Genomic DNA, 6000 nt, shown 5'->3' on the forward strand with positions numbered 1-6000 from the left:
GTAAGTGATACTATTTTTTGTTGCTAGTGAATTTTAAAAAGTGATGTTTAAGGCAGCACAAAAGTTCCTGAAAACTTCTCTTGTTTAAAATAGAAACTCTCTATGACCAAAGAGATTTGTTTTAGAATCCGGTGCTCAACTGGGTTCCAAGTACAACAGATTACATACAAGTCAGTTTTTACTGCAAATGGATAAATTCATCTATTCTTCGTAGCTACTGCTTCCACTGTGCTCACGAGATTTACAAAGAACTTAAGACCTCAAATGGTAATTAGTACCTTTCAATACCACTGCAAAATATCTATGAACACAGAAAAACATTAGCTTCCAGAGCCATGATACAGTACTGCTGTTTATAGATGACTGAACTAAAAATTTTGTCCAATGTTACAATGAATCATTGCATCAGCCAAAATGTCTTAACTTGTTCTAAAAGAAATTTAATTTGAAAAGGTTAACAAAAACTTCAGCCTAATCTCTTAGACCATGGAGTCCTCAATGACAGGAGGGGGAATATTTTTAGTCACAACCTATGTCTTAGAAAGTTTAAGAAATATTAACTTTACCTAACTTTTTTATAGAGTGAACATGTGACATCACTGTTACAAAACAGCAGTAAATAGCTAAATCATAAATGCTAAATTACTCCTAGTGCCAGTCAAATCTAGACACTGCAGATCAATACCCAACCTCCTCTTTAGCAACACAAACATACAGAGAAACACAGTTACTTTACAACTTTAAGGAAATGATGCAAATCAGTAAGATCTGCTTGATAATCGATAATAAAACAGCCTATTTAAACAATACTTATGGGGAAAAAGTAAATGGACACCTTGTAAAAATCGGTCAAATTCTCTGTTATCAGATCCACTTTCAGATTTATTTCACTACCTCAATAAATATTTATCGAGTACCTACAACAAAAGGCAAAGAAACCTGAACGTGACTTTTTCATCCAAATCTTAGAGTGCATTTAAAATAACATGTCTAATCAGTTACCATGTTATCAATCTCTGCATAGACCTTTCACCAATCTTGAATTAGATAGCAAGATACAGGCCGGGCGCGGTGGCTCAAGCCTGTAATCCCAGCACTTTGGGAGGCCGAGACGGGTGGATCACGAGGTCAGGAGATCGAGACCATCCTGGCTAACATGGTGAAACCCCGTCTCTACTAAAAATACAAAAATAAAACTAGCCGGGCGACCTGGCGGGCGCCTGTAGTCCCAGCTACTCGGGAGGCTGAGGCAGGAGAATGGCGTGAATCCGGGAGGCGGAGCTTGCAGTGAGCTGAGATCTGGCCACTGCACTCCAGCCTGGGCGACAGAGCAAGACTCCGTCTCAAAAAAAAAAAAGATAGGAAGATCCTTACAAAAATGGATCTAGTTATTTTAACGATTAATTCTTTGCTATACCCTCCTTACATGGTGGCTCTTTATTATGGGAGAGGTCACATTACCTTTATACAGCTAAGAGAAAATATTGGAATTCTGAAAAGGATTGAGGATAAAACGAAAATTAGTTTCTCAAGTAAAAGAGATTCCAAAGCCAACATGGAAATGTTTCTTTTTAAAGGATTACACTGTTCTCTTCAAGTATCCTCTCTTTCAATGTTCATTACCATTAATCCCTAAATTCAAACGCTAACCATTACACTGTGCCCAGGCAAACCGATAGGAAGAATACCGTGAAGAATGAAATGGATCAAGTCCCTACCCTCATGGTACTTACATTTAACTGGTGTTGAATGTCTATTGCAAGGCACCATGCCAGTGCTTTAAGGCATACAAAAGAATATGTATCTTGTGGTTGGGGTTTACAATACAATCGAATAAATAATACACAACGGTAACAAGAGGCAGGAAGTAATGTGTGTCATAAAAGGTAAGACGTCTTTTACGCGGTCAGGGGTGAGTGGGAGAACGTAAAAGAGAGCAGAGCAATCATTTTCTTTTTTAGTTTTCTTTTTTTTAATACAGGGTCTAACTCTGTCACCCAGGCTGGAGTACATTAGTGCAATCTCAGCTAACTGCAGCCTCCAGGTTCAAGCGATTCTCGTGCCTCAGCCTCCCGAGTAGCTGGGATTGCAGGTGCGTGCCACTACACCCGGCTAAATTTTGTATTTTTAGTAGAGACGGGGTTTCACCATGTTGCCCAGGCTGTTCTCGAACTCCTGACCTCAAGTGATCCACCTGCCTCGGCTCGGCCTCCCAAAATGCTGGGATTACAGGCGTAAGCCACCACGCCCAGCTAGAGCAATCATTTTCATGCCCCATATCACATTTTGAAATTAAGTTAGTTTAGTATTGGTTCTTCAGTTGTATTTTGATACCTGGCATATTAAAAACAACAAACTGGTTACATGTGTTCCAATGATTTATTTTAGGACTTCCTCAGATAAGGCAGCTTCACAATTTATTGTCAATATCAAACAAGGAAATGCAAGTGAAAACACCTAATGTAGTACAGATTAAAAGCAAAGATGGGCTCAAATAAGACTATCATTCAGGCTCTGTGTGCTTACAGTTATTTAATCTGAGTATCAGTTTCCTTACCTAAAACCTGAGGATGAAACTACCCAAGTGGTTTTTCCTCCTATTTGACTAAGGTACCCACTTTTAAAAAGGGCGATATGGGAAGAATATTCTTTTGTAAGATGATAATTCACTATAAAAATGTTGTATTACTTTCTCCAGGTTGTCTCTTACGGATAGACTACTGTCCTAAAGGTCAGTGGACCCACTAATTGGTTATCTTATCTAGGCCTCAGTTTCCTCCTCCATAAAATGACAGGGTGGGACTGGATGATCTCAATAGTCCCTTCCGGCCCTTAAAAAGTCCCATGACTCCACTATGACTCAATAAATACTATTTCAAGAGTCAGCTTTTAAGAGTAATATGGGATTGAAGTTAAATGAATGTCTCCCTTTTCTATTTATATAAGTTACTTCTTGTTAAGATATGGTCTTGTTGAGCAAGTCCAAATAGTATTCTAATTACAAATACAGAGAGTTGAAAAGTAAATTTACGAGTCAGAGCTTTAAATTGTTAAGTACTCAACATATATTAGATGCCGCTAGCAAAACCAAAATCCAATTAGACGAAATTAATTTTAAAATACTAAAATCACAATCTTCATTTAGTGTCAACTTTCTACCCCGTAAAAATGTGATTTCCCATTACTGCAACACAGAACTGCTTCTATTCATACCAATCAGAAGTTACACGGCCAAAACGTTTTTTCTAAACTATTAAAGAGAGTGGGAAGAGGGGGTAAAGCGAAGGGGAAGGAAACCAACTGCTTTAACTTGCAAGAATGATCTTTTCTCCAAAAGACATCAATGTTTTTCAGAAAAAAACTCCAGAGGGCCCGGTTCATTGGGCGTAGTTTTAAATAAAATTCATGGCGCTGATAGTTTTAGGATTAGACACCCCGAGATGGCGAAAAAGAGAAGAGGACAAACTTCCTGGATTTTATCTCCCTCTGTAAGATAAAGAGATTTCCTCTTGCTGACGAAGGGAAAGGCCCCTTTAACAGTTTTTCTCTGCACGGTGGCTGCTGCCAGACTAGGTGGGGCTCCCTCCGCTGCCTTCCTCCTGCCACTTCCCGCAACAAATGGAGCAAGCCAGCCCCGTTTCAGGCAAACTTTTTCCCTGTCAGGCTCAAGCCCGCCGGGCGCCGGGGAGTGGTTTCCCCCGAAGGCTCCTCGCCCTAGCTCGGGGCGAGGGGAAGCTGGATCTTCGTAAAGGACAACTTTATGGTTTCCGTTCTAACTTCCACCCATACCACGGAGGGAACCCAGGCGACAAGCGAGGGGACTCGGGGCCGGGAGCAAGTCTTCGGGGGAGCCGGCGGGGAAAGGAGGGCGGCGGGAGAAGCTGCGGCGGCCGAGGGCTGAAGAGAGCGGGCGGGTGGGGGGGGTCCTCGGGCTCTCACTTCCTCCGCCATATTTCAGACATTTGACCCCTTCCGCAAAGCGCGCTGTTCCCCCGCGGCGGCGGCGGCTCCTCCTCGCCGGCCCGCAAGGCAGCGCGCTAGCTGGCCGGGCGCCTGGCCCTCGCGCCACCTGCCGCGCTCCGAGGGGCTGCCGCCGCCGGGGACCCTGACCGCCGCGCCCGGCCCGCGCCTCGCCGCACCCCACCCGCTCCCCTCAGCCGGCGCCCGGCCCCCGCCCCGCGCGGCCGCCGCCGCCGCTTCCCTCAGCGGCCACGCACTCACTCTGCGAACCTCTCACGCTGTCACCGGGTCCCCGCAGCCAGCGTCGCCCCGCGCTCCCCCCGGGTCGCTACTCTCGGCGCCACGGCGGTCCTGCCGCTGCCGCCGCCGCTCCGGCTGGTTTACACGCCTCACTCTGGGCGAGGTTTGGCGATGTCGCCTTGACGTCAGGCGTTCAGCCTCGCTCCAGCTTCCGCCCGCGGGCGGGGCGCGCGGGTGCGCGGCCCGGGAAGGGGCGGGCCCTAGGGGGCGGGGCGAGGGGGAAATCGAGGGGGCCGGGCTGCCGCCCGCCGGGTCCTCGGCGCCGGTCTCTCGCTGGCCTGCGGCGCAGCCGGATCGCAGGCCCTGCCGATGGGTCCCTTAGCTGCTTCTGGGCGACCTGAATGCCAAGGTTCTCTCTAGCTGCGCCGCGCCTTCGGGCTCGCATCCCCAGGCTGTCTGGTGGGCGGAATCCGCGCGTCGGTGTTCTTGACCCTCGTAGGTTCCAGTGGAACCCTCCGATACCCAAAAAGCGCCGCCTCTTAATGCAAACTGTAGTCACCGACTCGTCCAGTCTGTTGGTATTCGTTCGCGTCGTCCTTTGTGCTGGGCAGTAACGGAGAAGTAACGGAGAGCGCGCAGTTCCTACACCTAGAACTCCCCGAGGGAGCCCGAGCCAGCAAATCTTTCCATTCTTGAGATGCCTTTTCTCCGGGATTGACAAGTATTTCATCCATTGGTGTCTTAACCGGGGCGAACTCTTTCCAAATTACCCTACCAAACGCAGTTATCAAAACTATGATTTCCAAATAAGTTTGTACCCTGCACCTAAACCAACGCCATTTATATAACTTAAAATAGCGTATTTAAATGCGTGGCCTGGACGCTTCATTCACTTCACAGGATTACCCATAGGCAGGTAGGTTTATTGTGTGACTTCAGGGCACCAGAAAACACTTTCTGTTCCAAAATGCCTCGTTCCAAAAAGGGCGGGAACTTAACACGGGAACTTACCATTCTTACTCTTAGTACAAGAAACTTATCAGAACTTTTTCTTGAAGCTGTTTTGATGGGCGAAGAGATTAAGAGAGCAAAGTGCAGGAAAAAGTGGGGCTTGAGGATCATTTAAGACTAATTTTCTTGGTTCATAATTTAATTAGGCCCTGTACAAATTATTCTTGAAATAAGTCTAAATAAACGTTGATAAATTTGGAAGATAAATGGAATGTGACTAATTTCACTCCTTTTAAGAATATGTAGTGATTCAAAACTAAGCTAACCTGAGTTAAACGAATAGATGAGAATGAATTATAACAGTTCTCTGTGTTTTATAATGTTTTACAATTTAGGTTAATTGAATATATTACCTACTTCGATAATTTCTATTTCCTCAGAAAAATATTTTTTAAAAACTTATTTACTGTCTGCATTTATTGTGTATACAACATGATCGTTTCAAGTAATGTATACATTATGGAATGGTTAATCTAGCTAATTAACATATTACCTCACAGAGTTATTTTTTATTTATTTATTTTTTTGAGAGTCTTGCTCTGTCACCCAGGCTGGAGTGTAGTGGCATTATCTTGGCTCACTGCAACTTCCGCCTCCCAGGTTCAAGCGATTCTCCTGTCTCAGCCTCCCGAGTAGCTGGGATGATGGGCGCACGCCACCACACCCAGCTACTTTTTAGTAGAGATGGGATTTCGCCATGTTGGCCAGGCTGGTCTCGAACTCCTGACCTCAGGTGATGTGCTCGCCTCAGCCCCCCAAAGTGCTGGGATTACAGGTGTGACTAACCGC

The 6000-nt window shown here is 45.6% G+C and overlaps 1 protein-coding gene across 2 annotated transcripts in view; it reads right to left on the reverse strand.

Annotated features, from left to right (window-relative positions):
- RAP1B (RAP1B, member of RAS oncogene family) overlaps positions 1-4431 on the reverse strand; it is a 47147-nt gene extending 42716 nt beyond the window's left edge. The window contains exon 1 of one of the 2 annotated variants that reach the window (XM_030939553.1): positions 4231-4431. The gene's annotated coding sequence lies outside the window, so the exon portion shown is untranslated. Of the gene's footprint in view, positions 1-4221 lie in introns of both variants that reach the window. The other variant, XM_030939554.1, reaches the window with a different exon arrangement.
- Positions 4432-6000: the final 1569 nt, after the last annotated feature.

This window comes from Rhinopithecus roxellana, chromosome 10 (genome assembly GCF_007565055.1).
Source record: "Rhinopithecus roxellana isolate Shanxi Qingling chromosome 10, ASM756505v1, whole genome shotgun sequence".
NCBI lineage: Eukaryota > Metazoa > Chordata > Mammalia > Primates > Cercopithecidae > Rhinopithecus > Rhinopithecus roxellana.